This window comes from Oncorhynchus nerka, linkage group LG22, assembly GCF_034236695.1.
Source record: "Oncorhynchus nerka isolate Pitt River linkage group LG22, Oner_Uvic_2.0, whole genome shotgun sequence".
NCBI lineage: Eukaryota > Metazoa > Chordata > Actinopteri > Salmoniformes > Salmonidae > Oncorhynchus > Oncorhynchus nerka.
In genome coordinates, this window is record NC_088417.1 from 31,614,508 (window position 1) to 31,636,330 (window position 21,823).

Below are 21,823 nucleotides of genomic sequence, written 5' to 3' on the forward strand. Positions count from 1 at the left end.
GAGAGTTGATACAGAGAACGTTGGGAGGGAGAGAGAGAGAAGAGAAGGGAGAGCGAGAAGAGAGCAATAGAGAGAGGATACAGAGAAGGGAGGGAGAGAGAAGATAAGGGAGAGCAATAGAGAGGAGAGAGGATACAGAGAAGGGAGGGAGAGAGAAGAGAAGGGAGAGTGATAGAGAGGAGAGAGGATACAGAGAAGGGAGGGAGAGAGAGAGAAGAGAAGGGAGAGCGATAGAGAGGAGAGAGGATACAGAGAAGGGAGGGAGAGAGAGAAGAGAAGGGAGAGCGATAGAGAGGAGAGAGGATACAGAGAAGGGAGGGAGAGAGAAGAGAAGGGAGAGCAATAGAGAGGAGAGAGGATACAGAGAAGGGAGGGAGAGAGAAGGGAGAGCGATAGAGAGGAGAGAGGATACAGAGAGAAGAGAAGGGAGAGTGATAGAGAGGAGAGAGGATACAGAGAAGGGAGGGAGAGAGAGAGAGAAGAGAGAGTGATAGAGAGGAGAGAGGATACAGAGAAGGGAGGGAGAGAGAGAGAAGAGAAGGGAGAGTGACTGCTTTTTGTTCTATGTTGCTCTGTCTGTATGCTATGTCTTGCTTGTCCTATGTTGCTATGTCTTGCTAGTTCTATGGTGCTATTGTCTATATTGTAAATGTTTTTAATAACCTGCCCAGGGACTGCGGTTGAAAATTAGCCGGCTGGCTAAAACCGGCACTTTTACTGAAACGTTGATTAATGTGCACTGTCCCTGTAAAAATAAAATAAACTAAACTGATAGAGAGGAGAGAGGATACAGAGAAGGGAGGGAGAGAGAAGAGAAGGGAGAGCAATAGAGAGGAGAGAGGATACAGAGAAGGGAGGGAGAGAGAAGGGAGAGCGATAGAGAGGAGAGGATACAGAGAAGGGAGGGAGAGAGAGAAGAGAAGGGAGAGCGATAGAGAGGAGAGAGGATACAGAGAAGGGAGAGAGAGAAGAGAAGGGAGAGTGATAGAGAGGAGAGAGGATACAGAGAAGGGAGGGCGAGAGAGAAGAGAAGGGAGAGTGATAGAGGGGAGAGGATACAGAGAAGGGAGGGAGAGAGAGAGAAGAGAAGGGAGAGTGATAGAGAGAAGGGAGGGAGAGAGAGCGAGAGGATACAGAGAAGGGAGGGAGAGAGAGAGAGAAGAGAAGGGAGAGTGATAGAGAGGAGAGAGATAACAGAGAAGGGAGGGAGAGAGAGAGAGAAGGGAGAGTGATAGAGAGGAGAGAGGATACAGAGAAGGGAGGGAGAGAGAGAAGGGAGAGTGATAGAGAGGAGAGAGGATACAGAGAAGGGAGGGAGAGAGAGAGAGAAGAGAAGGGAGAGCAATAAGGAGGAGAGAGGATACAGAGAAGGGAGGGAGAGAGAGAGAAGAGAAGGGAGAGTGATAGAGAGGAGAGAGGATACAGAGAAGGGAGGGCGAGAGAGAAGAGAAGGGAGAGTGATAGAGGGGAGAGGATACAGAGAAGGGAGGGAGAGAGAGAGAAGAGAAGGGAGAGTGATAGAGAGAAGGGAGGGAGAGAGAGCGAGAGGATACAGAGAAGGGAGGGAGAGAGAGAGAGAAGAGAAGGGAGAGTGATAGAGAGGAGAGAGATAACAGAGAAGGGAGGGAGAGAGAGAGAGAAGGGAGAGTGATAGAGAGGAGAGAGGATACAGAGAAGGGAGGGAGAGAGAGAAGGGAGAGTGATAGAGAGGAGAGAGGATACAGAGAAGGGAGGGAGAGAGAGAGAGAAGAGAAGGGAGAGCAATAAGGAGGAGAGAGGATACAGAGAAGGGAGGGCGAGAGAGAGAAGAGAAGGGAGGGCAATAGAGAGGAGAGAGGATAAAGAGAAGGGAGGGAGAGAGAGAGAGACCGGGATGGATTATACGATGGATTGATTGTATTACAAAACCCTCCAAAGCGGTGTTGTGGGTAAAGTATACGACATAAAATATATTTACACGTAGTTTAAACTGAACAATAAAATACCCACGTTTTTTTTGCAGAAGGGCAAGGGGTGAGACAAGGGTGTAGTTTAAGTCCAACCCTGTTTAACATCTACATCAACAAACCAGCAGTGTTGTTGGACTGATCTGCAGCCCCTGGACTCACCCTAAAAGATGAGGTCAGACTCCTGCTCTACACAGATGACCTTGTCCTACTGTCACCAACAGAGCTAGGTCTACACTAAAGGAACCAAAAAAAAATGTTTTTTTTTCTTAGGGGGTAGATCAGCTTTAAAAGTGCAGATAGATTGTAGCTTCCATCAATGTAATTGTCTGCATCCAATCACACATATATTTTGGGGATATACTTGGATAAACTTGGATTAGCTAACACAACGTGCCATTGGAACACAGGAGTGATGGTTGCTGATCAGGGGCCTCTGTACACCCATGTAAATATTCCATTAATAATCTGCCGTTTCCAGCTACAATAGTCATTTACAACATTAACAATGTCTACACTGTATTTCTGATCAATTATGTTATTTTAATGAACAGAAAAATGTGCTTTTCTTTCAAAAACAAGGACATTTCTAAGTGACCCCAAACTTTAGAACAGTGGTGTACGTTTTATGGAAACAGTATGGTTTACATTAGTTGTTATATTGTTGTTATTAGTCCCAACCTTCAGCTCTATCAACCCCTCCCATCTATCTCTGAACACCATCCATATTGGATTTCTATTTGCCTTATATGTTTTCAACTGTGCTGTGATGTTTCACTAAAGTTCTCAACCTTTCTAATCTCATTGCTTCTACAGATTGTAAATGGAAAATAAATGTTTTTGCTAAAATAATTATGTTTATTGATCAATTGACTTAGACTTTCCAGATCAACCAGTAGTGCTATCTGCAGGGTTAGCTCCAGGTAAATATTGCAATTCTTCAGCCATTCCTGGACCTGTGACCAAAAACCAGCGACATATGGACAGTACCAAAACAAATGATCTAATGATTCTGCCTCTTCGCAGCATAATCTACAGAGCTGGGAAGATTGTATCCCCCCCAAAATAACATTCTATTGATCGCAAGAATTTAGTATAATCATTTAAATTGACAAACTTTAAGTTTTGAATCCGGCTTTGTTTTGCGTATCAGTTCAAAAACCATGTACCATGGAATCGGTACATCAAAAATCTCTTCCCAACTACTTGGCCGTCTATATGCCACGGCTGTCCATTTTTTGGTCCTTAAATGAAACTGGAATACTTTTTTATTTATCACAATTTTCTTTAACCATTTATGTTCTTTAATGCAGGGCAGACAGACAAGTTCCTTACTTTTTCCCCTTCCACTTTCCTCCTCCATTTGTGTGGTAGTGCTGCAATTAGTTGGTTGTAATGATGGGTAGAGCAGACATTTCCATGTTTTTGTTTGCTGCATGTGTGACAACTCCACCAGTCATATTTATGAGATCATTTACGAAGATAATACTTTTTTAAATCAATTATTATATTTGATTAAACACAATATTTGTTGTATTATTTCTTCTGTCTTTTCAGTTGGATTCAATTGAAATTGCAACAAACTTTATATGGCTTGTTTTAAAAATGGCGATATTTGGGAGATGATTTCCTTTTCAAATTACTGAAATTGAGAGGTGTAATCTGAATGAAGGGGAAAAGGCCTCTCTCGAACATAGGGTGAGATATTCTTACTAATTTGCTAGAGAACCCGATTAGATTTAAGAACAACTTTTGTATGACTGATGCCTTTCGTGAGAGGTTTAATGCTTTAATATTTAATCATTTCCGCCCTCCGAATTCATATTCATTATATAAATAGGCCTGTTTAATTTTGTCTGGCTTTCTGTTCTAAATCAAATAGAATATTTGTTGCTCATATAATTTTTAAAAAGCAAGTTGCTAGGTGTAGGCAAGGCAATAAGCTAAGAGGTCAACTGGGATATGACTAAAGAGTTAATCAGGGTGATTTTTCCACAAATAGACAGGTATCTTCCTTTCCACAGTAGCAAGATCTTATCTATTTTTTATCACTTTCTATAAACATTTATTGTAATGAGATCATTTCTTTCTTTTGGGATATAAATACAGAGTATGTCCACTTCACAGTCAGACCATTTTATTGGTAAACTACACGGTAATGTAAAAGCTGTATTTTTTTTGTGATCCAATACATTATATAGTACATTTATCATCATTTGGTTGTAATCCAGAGGATAGAAAAAGTATCTAAGATCCTCTATGAGGCTGTGGATCCAACTTGTGGATTTAAAATAAATTAATCATCAGTGTACAATGACACCTTTGTTTTTAAGTCCTGGATTTCTAGGCCCTTGATACCATTGTTGGATCTGATTTTAATAGCTAATATTTCGTTGGCCATAACAAATAGATATGCCGATAGCGGAAAACCATATTTTACTCCTCTTGACAGTTTATAACTTTGAGAAGAAGCCATTACTTACCATTTTACACCTAGGGTTACTATACATGATTTTAACCCAATTTATGAGAGATTCTCCTAAATTTAAATGTTGCAGGCATTTATACAAACTCCAGTCATACTTTATCAAAAGCCTTTTCAAAGTCAGCTATGAATAGCAGGCCTGGTTTCCTAGATTTTTCATAGTGTTCTATTGTTTCCAGTACTTGAGTTATATTATGATCTCCAATGTATCGTCCATGTAAAAAACCTGTCTGATTAGAATGAATAATGTCCGACAATAACTTTTTAATTTTACGAGCTTTTACATTTTGCTAGAATTTTTGCATCACTTCACTGAAGTGGAGGGGCCTCCAATTTTTTTTAATGAACTGGTACTTTAGATTTCCCACTGGTTCAGTAATTATGAACTCAGACCTTCTTGTTGAGTGTATGATAATCTTCTATTTACATAGGAGTGGTTAAAACACGCTAATAACAGTCCTCTGAGTACAGTTGAAGTTGGAAGTTTACATACAATTAGGTTGGAGTCAATTAAAATCGTATTTCAACCACTCCACAAATTTCTTGTTAATAAACTATAGTTTTGACAAGTCGGTTAAGGACATCTACTTTGTGCAGGACACAAGTCATTTTTTCAACAATTGTTTACAGACAGATTATTTCACTTATAATTTGCTGTATCACAATTCCAGTGGGTCAGAAGTTTACATACACTAAGTTGACTGTGCCTTTAAACAGCTTGGAAAATTGCAGAAAATTATGTCATGGCTTTAGAAGCTTCTGATAGGCTGAGTCAATTGTCTCCTAGAGATGAACGTAGTTCGGTTCGAAAAGGGCAAATCAGTCCCAGAACAACAGCAAAGGACCTTGTGAAGATGCTGGAGGAAACAGGTACAAAAGTATCTATATCCACAGTAAAACGAATCCTATATATCGGCATAACCTGAAAGGCTGCTCAGCAAGGAAGAAGCCACTGCTCAAAAACCGCCATAAAAAAACCAGACTATGGTTTGCAACTGCACATGGGGACAAAGATCATACTTTTTGGAGAAATGTCCTCTGGTCTGATGAAACAAAAATAAAACTGTTTGGCCATAATGACCATCGTTATGTTTGGAGGAAAAAGAGGGAGGCTTGCAAGCCGAAGAACACCATCCCAACCGTGAAGCACGAGGGATGGCATCATCATGTTGTGGGGGTGCTTTGCTGCAGGAGGGACTGGAGCACTTCACAAAATAAATGGCATTAGGAGGGAGGAGAATTACGTGGATATATTGAAACATCTCAAGTTAAAGCTTGATCACAAATGGGTCTTCCAAATGGACAATGACCCCAAGCATACTCCCAAAGTTGGGTAAAATGGCTTAAGGACAACAGAGTCAAGGTATTGGAGTGGCCATCACAAAGCCCTGACCTCAATCCTATAGAAAATGTGTGGGCAGAACTGAAAAAGCATGTGCGAGCAAGGAGGCCTACAAACCTGCCTCAGTTACACCAGCTCTGTCAGGAGGAATGTGCCAAAATTCACCCAACTTATTGTGGGAAGCTTGTGGAAGGCTACCCAAAACCTTTGACCCAAGTATAACAATTTAAAGGCAATGCTACAAAATACTAATTGAGTGTATGTAAACTTTTGACCCACTGGGAATGTGATAAAGAAATAAAAGATGAAATAAATAATTCTCTCTACTATTAATCTCTACTATCTCACATTCTTAAAATAAAGTGGTGATCCTAACTGACCTAAGACAGGGAATTCTTACTAGGATTAAATGTCAGGAATTGTGAAAAACCGAGTTTAAATGTACTTGGCTAAGGTGTATGTAAACTTCCAACTTCAACTGTATATAAAAAAATGTTTGTATACCTCAACTGGTTTTCCCAGAATTAAAGGCTTTAATTGCATCAAGAAGTACCTCCTCTGAAATTTCACCTTCACATGAGTCTTTATGTATAGAAGTGAATTGTACATTATAAATAGAAAAAAGCCATACAATTAGCTTCGGTTAGAGGGAAGCAAAGTGAATCATGGGTGAATCATGGAATCATAGGTGTTTGTATGGACTCCTTTGCCCTGATTTTGTTTAGAGATGAGTACTGAATTACATGGCCACTAAAAAGGCACATTTAAAAGTGTCCCATACAGTAAGTGAATTTCCTGTACCTATGTTATGTCGGAAAAATTATGTTTAAAATTCCTCTGTCCTAATCCTGATTAAATGTCCAATATCCTCGCACACGTAGAAATGCAGTAAGAGTAATGTGTATGACAATTATCTGATGGTCCGACCACATTCTACCCCCTATCAACACTTTTTCAACTTTTGTTGCCAACGAGAATGATAAGAAAAAAAGTCAAGACGAAGAGCTTGATTGAGCCTCCGCCATGTGTATCTCACTAGGTCAGGATCTTTAAGCCTCCATATATCCTCTAGTTCCAACATATCCATGACATTCATTACTTCCTTAAGAGCATGAGGGTGATAGTTTGTAGTGTGATTTCCTTTACAGTCCATTGAGGCATTTAAAACAGTATTATAATCTCCCACCATAATAATAGAGTTTACAAAAGTATTGCTTGCAGGGTTGATCATTTATTATATAGATTTTAAAAGAAGCATGGATCGTCATTATTTGGTCCGTAAAGGTTACTGAACCATATCTGTTTCTGGTCCAATGACATATTTAAAATCATCCATCTACCTTGAGGATCTTGTTTGGACAATTTGCACATTCGAATCAAAACTACTGTTAAATTAATATCACCACCCCTGGGAGATGTGTATTCCACCCCCCAGTCCATTTTCCACACAACTTCATCTAAAATCGTTGAATGAGTTTCCTGTAAACAATAAATATTATATTCCTTCTCTTTGAGCCAGGTAAATATTGTTCTTCTTTTGTTATTATCTGCTCAGCCATTACACTTATAACTGGCTATACTTATTTCACCATAATGATACACATTTCAAATGTATCATAATATATGTTTGTAAATGTACTGTTAAAAAGTACCATAGTGACTGAGTGTCCATATAGCTCTACCATGATATTTGCATTGCTGCCAAGTAACCCTCCAAATGTTCTCCACTATTCCACCCGCTAAAGCCCCTCACAATCCCAAGTAGGGTTGTCATCCCAATGACCGGCAGGCCACCCCCGTCCTCCCGGATCCCATGGCCCCACCGAGAGGCCAGGACCCATCCTTTGAAAAGAGCACACAGTGCCACCCACAGAACAGAAGCAGATCAAGCACTAAAATACTAAAACCTTTATAAATACATTTCCATTTCCAATGCTCTCACCTCAATCTGCTTAATGTATAGCTATTCATTTTTATATATATATATATATATATATATATATATATGTGTATCTTAATTACCATCATTAACAATTAATATGCATAATAATGTTTGTGCAAAGGATTGTTACTGTGCAAAGGATTGTTACCTTTAACCAGAATTGCCATTGCATTAGATTACATTTTTGTCAAGCAATTATTATTCTAAATTAATAACTTAACATTCTTTGGGAATACAGCATCAACTTTTCAGAAAACCAAAGTCATAATTTTCCAGAAAAATGGTCAGGAATCAGAGCAGCAGACACCAGTCAGACAGTGAATGCACCAAAAGAAAAAGCCCACAAAGCATTTTACTGTATAAAAAGAAGATTCTCAAAAAATATTCCATAGTGTAATTTTACCAAATATATAAAGGTGAGAAACCACAAAGAGAGAGTGAGCGTGCGAGCGAGCAAGGGAGTGAGCGAGGGAGGGAGGGGAGTGAGCGAGCAAGAGAGAGAGCGAGCGCGCGAGCGAGCAAGGGAGAGAACGAGCGAGCGCGCGATCAAGGGAGAGAGTGAGCGCGCGAGCAAGGGAGAGAGTGAGCGCGCGAGCAAGGGAGAGAGTGAGCGCGCGAGCAAGGGAGAGAGTGAGCGCGCGAGCAAGGGAGAGAGTGAGCGCGCGAGCAAGGGAGAGAGAATGAGCGCGCGAGCAAGGGAGAGAGAATGAGCGCGCGAGCAAGGGAGAGAGAATGAGCGCGCGAGCAAGGGAGAGAGAATGAGCGTGCGAGCGAGCAAGGGAGAGAGAATGAGCGCGCGCGAGCAAGGGAGAGAGAATGAGCGTGCGAGCGAGCAAGGGAGAGAGAATGAGAGCGCGCGAGCAAGGGAGAGAGAATGAGCGCGCGAGCAAGGGAGAGAGAATGAGCGCGCGAGCAAGGGAGAGAGAATGAGCGCGCGAGCAAGGGAGAGAGAATGAGCGCGCGAGCAAGAGAGAGAATGAGCGTGCGAGCAAGGGAGAGAGAATGAGCGCGCGAGCAAGGGAGAGAGAATGAGCGAGCAAGGGAGAGCGTGAGCACGAGAGTGAGCGAGAAAGAAAGCTAGAGCCAGCGAGCGAGGGAGAGAGAGCGAGGGAGAGCAAGCGAGCGAGCAAGGGAGAGCAAGAACGAGGGAGAGAGAGCGAGAACAAGGGAGCGAGAACGAGGGCGAGAGAACGAGGGGAACGTGAGAGGGGGGAGCGAAGGAGGGAGAGCTAGCGAGGGAGAGAGAAGTACTACTATCTAGCCCATCACAACAGACCATGATGATCATGTGTACCACTGGCATGTGATAAAAGTTGCATAAACATTGGGTGACTCCTAGGCCCAGTCAGCCCCACCCTCTCCACCCTGTAAGCTAACCCAGGAACAGACACTTCCTCTGGGAAAGGGGAGCCCCACCGAAGAGGGTAACTGAGCCAAGACAGTTACCCCCCTCGGAAACCATCAGTAACAACGGCCCAAAAGGGGATGGAGAGGGTAAGGATCAGCTTGGGCCACCAGGTCTGGTTGCACACAAAGACACACATGACCACCCGAAGAAGATACACATCTGTGGTGGAGCCATTAGTGTAGCAGCTGGTGAGGAAGGGATCAAGACAGTTCACTCATTTGACCAAGACCATATTAGTTTTGGTAAGATCACCACTTATTGCTCACATCAAACAGTGAGCAAACAACAAGCAGAGTGACATTACTTTCTTTCTCTCTTTAGTGGCTCTTATTTTGTCAGCTCCTGTGTGTAGGCCCAAGTCATCTTTCCCCTCCAGGGCAGCCAGTAGTAAACCTGCCAGACAGGCCAGCCAGTAGTAAACCTGACAGCCAGGCCAGCCAGTAGTAAACCGGCCAGCCAGTAGTACACCTGCCAGCCAGTAGTACACCTGCCAGCCAGTAGTAAACCTGCCAGCCAGTAGTATACCTGCCAGTGAGGACAGCCAGAAGTATACCTGCCAGCCAGAAGTATACCTGCCAGCGAGGACAGTCGGTAGTATACCTGCCAGCGAGGACAGTCGGTAGTATACCTGCCAGCGAGGACAGTCGGTAGTATACCTGCCAGCGAGGACAGTCGGTAGTATACCTGCCAGCGAGGACAGTCGGTAGTATACCTGCCAGCGAGGACAGCCAGAAGTATACCTGACAGCGAGGACAGCCAGAAGTATACCTGCCAGCGAGGACAGACAGAGGTATACCTGCCAGTCAGGCCAGCCAGTAGTATACCTGCCAGCCAGTCGTATACCTGCCAGTCAGGACAGCCAGAAGTATACCTGCCAGCAACGACAGCCAGTAGTATACCTGCCAGAGAGGACAGACAGTAGTATACCTGCCAGCCAGGACAGCCAGAAGTATACCTGCCAGCCAGAAGTATACCTGCCAGCCAGAAGTATACCTGCCAGCAACGACAGCCAGAAGTATACCTGCCAGCAACGACAGCCAGTAGTATACCTGCCAGAGAGGACAGACAGTAGTATACCTGCCAGCCAGGACAGCCAGAAGTATACCTGCCAGCCAGAAGTATACCTGCCAGCCAGAAGTATGCCTGCCAGCAACGACAGCCAGTAGTATACATACCAGCAAGGACAGCCAGTAGTATACATACCAGCAAGGACAGCCAGTAGTATACATACCAGCAAGGACAGCCAGTAGTATACATACCAGCAACGACAGCCAGTAGTATACCTGCCAGCAACGACAGCCAGTAGTATACCTGCCAGCAACGACAGCCAGTAGTATACATACCAGCAAGGACAGCCAGTAGTATACATACCAGCAAGGACAGCCAGTAGTATACATACCAGCAACGACAGCCAGTAGTATACATACCAGCAAGGACAGCCAGTAGTATACCTGCCAGCAAGGACAGCCAGTAGTATACCTGCCAGCAAGGACAGCCAGTAGTATACGTGCCAGCAAGGACAGCCAGTAGTATACGTGCCAGCAAGGACAGACAGAAGTATACCTGCCAGTCAGGACAGCCAGAAGTATACCTGCCAGCCAGGACAGCCATTAGTATACCTGCCAGCCAGAAGTATACCTGCCAGCCAGAAGTATACCTGCCAGCACCGACAGCCAGACGTATACCTGCCAGCGAGGACAGCCAGTAGTATACCTGCCAGTGAGGACAGCCAGAAGTATACCTGACAGCCAGGACAGCCAAAAGTATACAGCCAGAAGTATACCTGCCAGCCTGAAGTATACCTGCCAGCCAGTAGTATACCTGCCAGCCAGGCCAGTCAGTAGTATACCTGCCAGCATTGACAGTTAGAAGTATACCTGTCAGTGAGGACAGGCAGTAGTATACCTGCCAGCCAGGACAGCCGGGAGTATACCTGCCAGCCAGAAGTATACCTGCCAGCAAGGACAGACAGAAGTATACCTGCCAGCGAGTGCAGCCAGAAGTACACCTGCCAGCCAGGGAAGCCAGAAGTATACCTGCCAGCCAGGGCAGCCAGAAGTATACCTGCCAGCCAGGGCAGCCAGAAGTATACCTGGCAGCCAGAAGTATACCAAAACTGTAGGGGGAAGACTTCCGGCGCCGACTGAGATGGCCGCCTCGCTTCGCGTTCCTAGGAAACTATGCAGTTTTTTGTTTTTTTACGTGTTATTTCTTACATTAGTACCCCAGGTCATCTTAGGTTTCATTACATACAGTCGAGAAGAACTACTGAATATAAGATCAGCGCCAACTCACCATCAGTACGACCAAGAATATGTTTTCCGCGACGCGGATCCGGTGTTCTGCCTTACAAACAGGACAACGGAATGGATCGCATGCAGCGACCCAAGGAAACGACTCGAAAAAGAGGGAAACGAGGCGGTGTTCTGGTCAGACTCGAAAAAGGGCACATCGCGCAGCACTCCCCAGCATTCTTCTTGCCAATGTCCAGTCTCTTGACAACAAGGTTGACGAAATCCGAGCAAGAGTAGCATTCCAGAGGGACATCAGAGACTGCAACGTTCTCTGCTTCACAGAAACATGGCTAACTGGAAAGACGCAATCCGAGGCGGTGCAGCCAACGGGTTTCTCCACGCATCGCGCCGACAGAAACAAACATCTTTCTGGTAAGAAGAGTGGCGGGGGCGTATGCCTCATGACTAACGAGACATGGTGTGATGAAGGAAACATACAGGAACTCAAATCCTTCTGTTCACCTGATTTAGAATTCCTCACAATCAAATGTAGACCGCATTATCTTCCAAGAGAATTCTCCTCGATTATAATCACAGCCGTATATATCCCCCCCAAGCAGACACATCGATGGCTCTGAACGAACTTTATTTAACTCTTTGCAAACTGGAAACCATTTATCCGGAGGCTGCATTCATTGTAGCTGGGGATTTTAACAAAGCTAATCTGAAAACAAGACTCCCTAAATTTTACCAGCATATCGATTGCGCAACCAGGGGTGGTAAAACCTTGGATCATTGTTACTCTAACTTCCGCGACGCATATAAGGCCCTGCCCGCCCCCTTTCGGAAAAGCTGACCACGACTCCATTTTGCTGATCCCTGCCTACAGGCAGAAACTTAAACAAGAGGCTCCCACGCTGAGGTCTGTCCAACGCTGGTCAGACCAAGCTGACTCCACACTCCAAGACTGCTTCCATCACGTGGACTGGGACATGTTTCGACGTCAGATGGAAATATTGACGAATACGCTGATTCGGTGTGCGAGTTCATTAGAACGTGCGTCGAAGATGTCGTTCCCATAGCAACGATAAAAACATTCCCAAACCAGAAACCGTGGATTGATGGCAGCATTCGCGTGAAACTGAAAGCGCGAACCACTGCTTTTAATCAGGGCAAGGTGTCTGGTAATATGTCCGAATATAAACAATGCTGCTATTCCCTCCGCAAGGCTATTAAACAAGCTAAGCGTCAGTACAGAGACAAAGTGGAATCTCAATTCAATGGCTCAGACACAAGAGGCATGTGGCAGGGTCTACAGTCAATCACGGACTACAAGAAGAAACCCAGCCCAGTCACGGACCAGGATGTCTTGCTCCCAGGCAGACTAAATCACTTTTTGCCCGCTTTGAGGACAATACAGTGCCACTGACACGGCCTGCAACGAAAACATGCGGTCTCTCCTTCACTGCAGCCGAGGTGAGTAAGACATTTAAACGTGTTAACCCTCGCAAGGCTGCAGGCCCAGACGGCATCCCCAGCCGCGCCTCAGAGCATGCGCAGAACAGCTGGCCGGTGTGTTTACGGACATATTCAATCAATCCCTATACCAGTCTGCTGTTCCCACATGCTTCAAGAGGGCCACCATTGTTCCTGTTCCCAAGAAAGCTAAGGTAACTGAGCTAAACGACTACCGCCCGTAGCACTCACTTCCGTCATCATGAAGTGCTTTGAGAGACTAGTCAAGGACCATATCACCTCCACCCTACCTGACACCCTAGACCCACTCCAATTTGCTTACCGCCTAAATAGGTCCACAGACGATGCAATCTCAACCACACTGCACACTGCCCTAACCCACCTGGACAAGAGGAATACCTATGTGAGAATGCTGTTCATCGACTACAGCTCGGCATTCAATACCATAGTACCCTCCAAGCTCGCCATCAAGCTCGAGACCCTGGGTCTCGACCCCGCCCTGTGCAACTGGGTACTGACTTCCTGACGGGCCGCCCACAGGTGGTGAGGGTAGGCAACAACATCTCCTCCCCGCTGATCCTCAACACGGGGGCCCCACAAGGGTGCGTTCTGAGCCCTCTCCTGTACTCCTGTTCACCCACGACTGCGTGGCCATGCACGCTCCAACTCAATCATCAAGTTTGCGGACGACACAACAGTGGTAGGCTTGATTACCAACAACGACGAGACGGCCTACAGGGAGGAGGTGAGGGCCCTCGGAGTGTGGTGTCAGGAAAATAACCTCACACTCAACGTCAACAAAACTAAGGAGATGATTGTGGACTTCAGGAAACAGCAGAGGGAACACCCCCTATCCACATCGATGGATCAGTAGTGGAGAGGGTAGCAAGTTTTAAGTTCCTCGGCATACACATCACAGACAAACTGAATTGGTCCACTCACACTGACAGCGTCGTGAAGAAGGCGCAGCAGCGCCTCTTCAACCTCAGGAGGCTGAAGAAATTCGGCTTGTCACCAAAAGCACTCACAAACTTCTACAGATGCACAATCGAGAGCATCCTGGCGGGCTGTATCACCGCCTGGTACGGCAACTGCTCCGCCCTCAACCGTAAGGCTCTCCAGAGGGTAGTGAGGTCTGCACAACGCATCACCGGGGCAAACTACCTGCCCTCCAGGACACCTACACCACCCGATGTTACAGGAAGGCCATAAAGATCATCAAGGACATCAACCACCCAAACCACTGCCTGTTCACCCCGCTATCATCCAGAAGGCGAGGTCAGTACAGGTGCATCAAAGCTGGGACCGAGAGACTGAAAAACAGCTTCTATCTCAAGGCCATCAGACTGTTAAACAGCAATCACTAACATTGAGTGGCTGCTGCCAACACACTGTCATTGACACTGACCCAACTCCAGCCACTTTAATAATGGGAATTGATGGGAAATGATGTAAATATATCACTAGCCACTTTAAACAATGCTACCTTATATAATGTTACTTACCCTACACTATTCATCTCATATGCATATGTATATACTGTACTCTAGATCATCGACTGCATTCTTATGTCACTAGCCACTTTAACTATGCCACTTTGTTTACTTTGTCTACATACTCATCTCATATGTATATACTGTACTCGATACCATCTACTGTATGCTGCTCTGTACCATCACTCATTCATATATCCTTATGTACATATTCCTTATCCCCTTACACTGTGTATAAGACAGTAGTTTTGGAATTGTTAGTTAGATTACTTGTTGGTTATCACTGCATTGTCGGAACTAGAAGCACAAGCATTTCGCTACACTCGCATTAACATCTGCTAACCATGTGTATGTGTGACAAATAAAATTTGATTTGATTTGATTTGATACCTGGCAGCCAGAAGTATACCTGCTAGCCAGGGCAGCCAGAAGTATACCTGCCAGCCATGCAGGTGTTCAAACAGCTCAAACAAAGAGAGACAACTATTACCTGTCTGTGACCACGCCTGTTACATCTTTTAGGACCATTCTCAAAGAACAATCAGTAGTTTTATTTTGGTTTTAAAGTAGACAGGATTACAAGGCTGCCCCCTCTTGGGTCGATTATTGTTCCACCAAATACCACGCTACTTGTAGCTTCAACTAATCCAGCCGTTAAGCTTCTTAGCAATGACAAACAGATAGATAGGCCTAGTTGTTTGATAAGCTGGGTGAAAGTGGCCCATACAAACATTTTGGCAGTTACTGGAGTCTGTCTGCCAGTCAAATAAAGTCTACTCAGAGAAATAAAACTGTCAAAATGTTATGGCACTTCTTCAGTCAATCGCTCTCTCTGTTGCTCAATGTTTTTCTAACAGGTGGCTCAGATGGAAACTCAGGTAATTTCCAGCAGACTTCACCCGGATCATATGACGTAAGCCAGCCAAGTCAGAAAGCTATTTGGAGGAAAGCTAGGCAGTAGGCCCAGTTCTTTACCATGGATGGATGACCTTTAATGGTTTTCAATGAGGATAAGACAGAACCATCCCACACAGTGACAGTGTTCAGATAACTGATTACCTTTAATGGGAAAAGGAATCCCTACCTTTTGAGCCCAACCGCACACAAAGGTTTAATACAGAACACATGATGAATCATGCACCCATAGAGGACAGTTTGAGACAGTTTGAGATCTCTGTATTGGGAAGCTTGAACTACAATTTCCCTTTCTGAAGAGCCGTAACAACAACATAACACCAACTGATCCAGATAAGAAGAGAGACTGAGACCTTCCTCCAACTCCAGAGAAACTTAAAATAACTACGACTTCCCTTTTCTCAATGACCATAACAACCATAGCAACAAACTGTCACCCATGCATGCCACATCCTGGTTATTTACCAATCCAACATATGGAAAGGGAATACACTATATATACAAAAGTATGTGGATTAGGCCATTTCAGCCACACCCATTGCTAACAGGTGTACAAAATTGAGCACACAGCCATGCAATCTCCATAGACAAACATTGGCAGTAGAATCGCCTTACTGAAGAGCTTGGTGACTTTCAACGTGGCACCGTCATAGGATGCCACTTTTCCCACATGTCAGTTCGTCAACTTTCTGCCCTGCTAGAGGTGCCCAGTCATCTGTAAGTGCTGTTATTGTGAAGTGGAAACGTCTAGGAGTAACAATGGCTCAGCGCGAAGTGGTAGGCCACACAAGCTCACAGAACGGGACCGCCGCGGGAAGGGAAATCTTACCACTACAGCATACAATGACATTCTAGATGATTCTGTGCTTCCAACTCTGTGGCAAAAGTTTGGGGAAGGCCCTTTCCTGTTTCAGCATGACAACTTCCCGTGCACAAAGCGAGGTCTAAACAGAAATGGTTTGTCGAGATCGGTGTGGAAGAACTTGACTGGCCTGCACAGACCCTGACCTCAACCCCATCGAAAACCTTTGGGATGAATTGGAATGCCGACTGCGGGCCAGGCCTAATCGCCCATCATCAGTGCCCGACCTCTCTAATGCTCGTGTGGCTGAATAGAAGCAAGTCCCCGCAGCAATGTTCCAACATCTAGTGGAAACCCATCCCACAAGAGTGGAGGCTGTTATAGCAGCAAAGGGGGGACCAACTCCATATTAATGCCCATCATTTTGGAATGAGATGTTAGACGAGCAGGTGTCCAAATACTTTTGGTCATGTAGTTTTCCTAGTCAGTTGCACAACTGAATACATTCAACCGATATGAATATGAGTCTATGAGAGCATAGCCCCCCCTCTTTTCCAGACAGAGTTTAAATCTTCTCTTTCCTCGAGGAACATAGCAACATAAAGTACCATAACACCCATGGATTACATGAACAATTCATATTCTGGAAGTAAAATGGGACCAAAGCCCCCGGTCAGTCACTGCTATAGCCTGGATCTAAATTAGCCAGAGGACGGCTCGAAAGCCACAAACTGTTATTTATGCTACCAGGAAGTTTCCAAGCCATTGAGCATCCTCAATACTCTGACGCACAGCCCCAAAAGGGAGAACCAAGTTTCTCAGAAACTATGGTAAACACCAATGGAGGACATAAAACTGTTCAAGGAGAATTATTTGAGATTAAATGAATAGGGGGGAAAGGTAAGGAAGTGTGAAAAACTGTTTAACATCACGATGACCATGGGAATGTGCGTTTCTGTTTGTGTCCCAAATGGCACCCTATTCCCTATAAAGTACACTACTTTTGACCAGAGCTCTTTGGGTCCTGGTCAAAGGTAGTGCACTATATGGAAAATGGGGAGCCATTTGGATGCAGCCATTCTGTCCTTGGCCAAAGATCTGAACAATTCCCTTTGCTGTCCAATATTACTTTATTACGGTCACAGTTTCCATTTTTATCAATGCCTGACTGCAAAGAGCAAGGAGTCAAGGATTGCAATTTCTCACCGAATGTGTCCGTTTCCTAGCACACCGTAAACGATAGGCTAGCATGCACATATTGACTTTTCCCTGAACTTTAATAACACACTCAAAAGGAGGCCCAGAATCTGATATGCAAAAGACTGAACCACTCCCAAGTAGCCTAATCCCCCACCTCCAAGTTCAATATTAGCCTACTGCCAGGAACAGCAAATATACCAGCAAACTAACAAACAAGTAGACCAGTACTACAGTACACTCCCAAAGATTCATTAACCCCAATGAAGATCATGCACAAATATACCAAAAATCCTAGCCAGCCACTGAACCAGCCCCTTTCCACCCAACGACTCCGCAACTCTGTCCCAAATGGCATAGTGCACTACTTTTGACCAGGACAAATAAGTCTCTACTCAAAGGTAGTCTCAGTGTGTTACCTCCCCCCAGCCTAGCCTCAAGGTCAAGCTGTAAGGCCAGGGTATTTCTTCTGGTGTTCCTCATAACAATACTAAACTTTCCCTTGGCTTTCCAGTGCTTTTTCATTCGATTTCTAACTTTGCTAAAGGGGACAATGAGCCCTCTAAAAGCGCCCTGCCATAATAATGCTTCCCTATACGTAATAAGGCCCCAGTTAGCACCCTCCAATTATAGGCTCTGGTCCTGCTCTTGCTGAAGGGCTGGAGAGAAAGAGATGCGACATTAACACTTTGTGCAATGAGGCCGTCGGCTGTTTTTAGAGCCTGAGTTTTAGCGTCGGGTTGCACTGAGGGGCAGAGCACAGCTAAACGGAGCTAAGCACAGTGATAGTAGTGAGAATCCCTGGTTCTGACTCAGCAGGTGAAACCCTAGAGGGCTGAGGGAGGTGGGAGAAGGTTAAACCTGTCAGAGATTAAGCGTAAAAAAAAGACAAACTGAATTACTTTCATGGAGGACTGGCTTGAATTGTGAGGATGACCACACAATTTATTTTCATCGGGTGCAAAATCTATTGGTTACCTACTCAAAGTTGCAAAGGAAATGCTGTGATCTATGTAATATACACAAGTGACCAGCAAAATGGATAAGACTGGCGGTATAGCAGAAACAGTGACATTAGTGGTCAAAACATGGTACTTCCATACTACTTCATGGTAAATAATGCAAGTGATAACAATGAATAATTTCTATGAACAGGGGGGGGGGGACAATACCAGATTCACAGGGAATACATAACATAGTATGGAGAAGCAATATTCCAAGCCGCAGCTTCATACTACTGATCCTGTATACAGCTTGTTGGATTGGCATGGGGTGCGGGGGTCCATGTGTGGCTTAAGACAATTTTGAGGGGATTCTTCATGACTTACTCATTGGTAGGAACACGTTTACTCCAAATTGGATATGGGGTACAATATTAATTGAAAATTATCTGAATCCTATTGATTAAAATGGCCAATTTGGGTGCAATCAATTAGCTTAATTTCTCTGAGATTAAACAAAATTTCAACAAGGTAACATTTCAGGAATGCCAATTGTACTTATTTCTAATATAAACGATTTCAGAACAATCTGAGATGGGTGTCATGGCTTGCTTAAATAACATGGAACAACTCAATTGAGAAAGAAAAAGCTGAGGATAATGTGGTGGTAGTTGAAATTCCAAGTGTCTATGCAAGATCAGACAAGAAGCCACATTGCATCACATTAACTGTGTGTGATAACAGGTACGTAGGCTTCTGTGGAATTTTCAATAAAATGACCTGCAGGCAGAGCAGCATTTTCTTGTTGCTTTGGAGCAATTCCACAGTAACGTTATTAGGCTATGACTCAGATTTTTCACATTAAAATGTAGGCCAGCAGTACCAGCCAAAAGTTTGGACACCTACTCATTCAAGGGTTTTTCTTAATTTTTACAATTTTCTACATCAGGCCTTTGTATTGGTGTCCTTTAGTAGTGGTTTCTTTGCAGCAATTCGACCATGAAGGCCTGATTCATACAGTCTCCTCAAAACAGTTGATGTTGAGATGTGTCTCTTACAGTGAAGCATTTAATTGGGCTGCATTTTCTGAGGCTGGTAACTAATGGACGTATCCTCTGCAGCATAGGTAACTCTGGGTCTTCCTTTCCTGTTGCGGTCCTCATTAGAGTCAGTTTCATCATCGCCCTTGATGTTTTTTGTGACTGCACATGAAGAAACCTTCAACGTTGCTGAAATTTTCCGCATTGACTGACCTTCATGTCTCAAAATAATGACGGAATGTCTTTTACCAAATAGGGCTATGATCTGTATACCACCCCTACCTTGTCACAACACAACTGATTGGCTCAAACGCATTAAGAAGGAAAGAAATTCCACAACTTTTAACAATGCACACCTGTAGATTGAAATTCATTCCAGGTGACTACCTCACGAAGATGGTTGAGAGAATACCAAGAGTGTGCAAAGCGGTCATCAAGGCAAAAGGGTGGCTACTTTGAAGAATCTCAAATATAAAATATATTTTCATTTGTATTAAACTTATTTTGGTTACTACATGATTCCATGTGTCATTCCATAGCGTTGATGTATTAACTATTATTCTACAATGTAGAAAATAGTAAAAAGCAAAGAAAAACCCTGGAATGAGTAGTTGTATCCAAACTTTTGACTGGTACTGCATGTCAAACAAAAAACTGACTACAAAGTTAACAAAACCATACAACTCTACGCACGAGGACTACTTTTTACACAGAACATTTCACAAAAACACCTTTACTTGAAGAACTGTGCAGATGCAAAGTTTAGTACCAGAATAATAGTTATGTGTCCACTGTTTCCAACACCGCTGTTAAATATCTGCTCTGAATTAAGATTCAAAGATGCCTGAGGAAAGAATAGAGTGTGAGCTATGACATGGCACCATGAGTTTGTATACATCTATGTTGGTTATTGAACAACAGGAAATTAAGTGGATTTACAACCGGTAACGGAATTACATCATGGGTCCCTGATCTGTATTATACAGAAATGCATAATCACGAATATGAATAGCATTCTTTTCATGGTGTTGTATCCAGAATAGAGGTCGACCGATTAATCGGAATGGCCGATTAATTAGGGCCGATTTCAAGTTTTCGTAACAATCGGAAATCGGTATTTTTGGGTGCCAATTTTGCAGTTTTTTTTTTTTTTTTACTCCTTTATTTAATCTTTATTTAACTAGGCAAGTCAGTTAAGAACATTAAGAACATTCTTATTTTCAATGACGGCCTAGGAGCGAGGCAGAACAACAGATTTGTACCTTGTCAGCTCGGGATCAAATCTTGCAACCTTACAGTTAACTAGTCCAATGCTCTAACCACCTACCTCACGAGGAGACTGCCTGTTACACGAATGCAGTAGAAGCCAAGGTAAATTGCTAGCTAGCATTAAACTTATCTTACAAAAAAACAATCAACGACTGTTGTTGATCCCATGTGTACTTAACCATAAACATCAATGCCTTTCTTAAAATCAATACACAAGTATATATTTTTAAACCTGCATTTTTAGCTAAAAGTAATCCAGGTTAGATGGCAATATTAACCAAGTGAAATTGTGTAACTTCTCTTGCGTTTATTGCACGCAGAATCAGGGTATATGCAACAGTTTGGGCCGCCTGGCTCTTTGCGAACTAATTTGCCAGAATTGTACGTAATTATAACATAACATTGAAGGTTGTGCAATGTAACAGGAATATTTAGACTCATGGATGCCACCCGTTAGATAAAATACGGAACGGAATAAACGTTTTGTTTTCGAGGTGATAGTTTCCGGATTTGACCTAAGGCTCGTATTTCTGTATTTGATAGAGCAGTCTGACTGAGGGGTGGTAGCAGCAGCCTCGTAATAGTCAAAGGTATATGGTTTAGAGAGAAAAAGTAAACGCGTTATAATTCCTGTAATAACTTGCGGCTGAACTTGAAAGGGGTTCCTTCGTTATTTTACCGTTCATGTCTTCCATAGAGAATGTCTTGATCTACTTCAAATAAGGTCTGCGTTTCGTGCAGGCTTAAACCGCCTCTGCGTTTTGATACCCGTGTAAATCTCACTAGGATAACGTTTGTCAAAATATTTTCATAAATCCACTCTACATTTTTTTTTATCTTCGCTTATATTTAGCCAATATTGATGAGAGTTACCTTGTCCTATGGATATCTACACAGTTATAAAATTGGCAAGGTGGTGTAAGCCTACACGAAACACAGACCTTATTTTAAGTGAATCTAAAAAATATGCTATGGAATAAATGAATGAAGGAACCACTTTTCAGATTTTGCTAGGTGTCATAGGAATTATGACTCGCACTTTGGTAGTCAATTCTTACTATATCCATTATTAAAATAGGATTACCTGCATATAGAAATGACAGTTTTTGTTTTCAACATTCATCACAGGTAACTTAAACTCTATTTTTATTCAAACAGTTGAGAGTATTTGTCTCCTAAGCAGAGCTGTGTGTGTGTTTTACAGATGGCAGAGAAAAGCAGAGCACCAGTGTGGGACTATTACATGGAATTGGCACCAGGGAAAGCAAGGTGTCTTATTTGTGATAAAGATGTAAGCATGGGGTCAGCAACGGCTAAATAAATAAAAATACCA

The 21,823-nt window shown here is 43.6% G+C and overlaps 1 protein-coding gene across 3 annotated transcripts in view; it reads right to left on the bottom strand.

Annotated features, from left to right (window-relative positions):
- Positions 1-21,823, bottom strand: part of LOC115125332 (MAGUK p55 subfamily member 7-like) — a 313,135-nt gene that overhangs the window by 252,712 nt on the left and 38,600 nt on the right. The gene's annotated exons all lie outside the window — the stretch shown is intronic.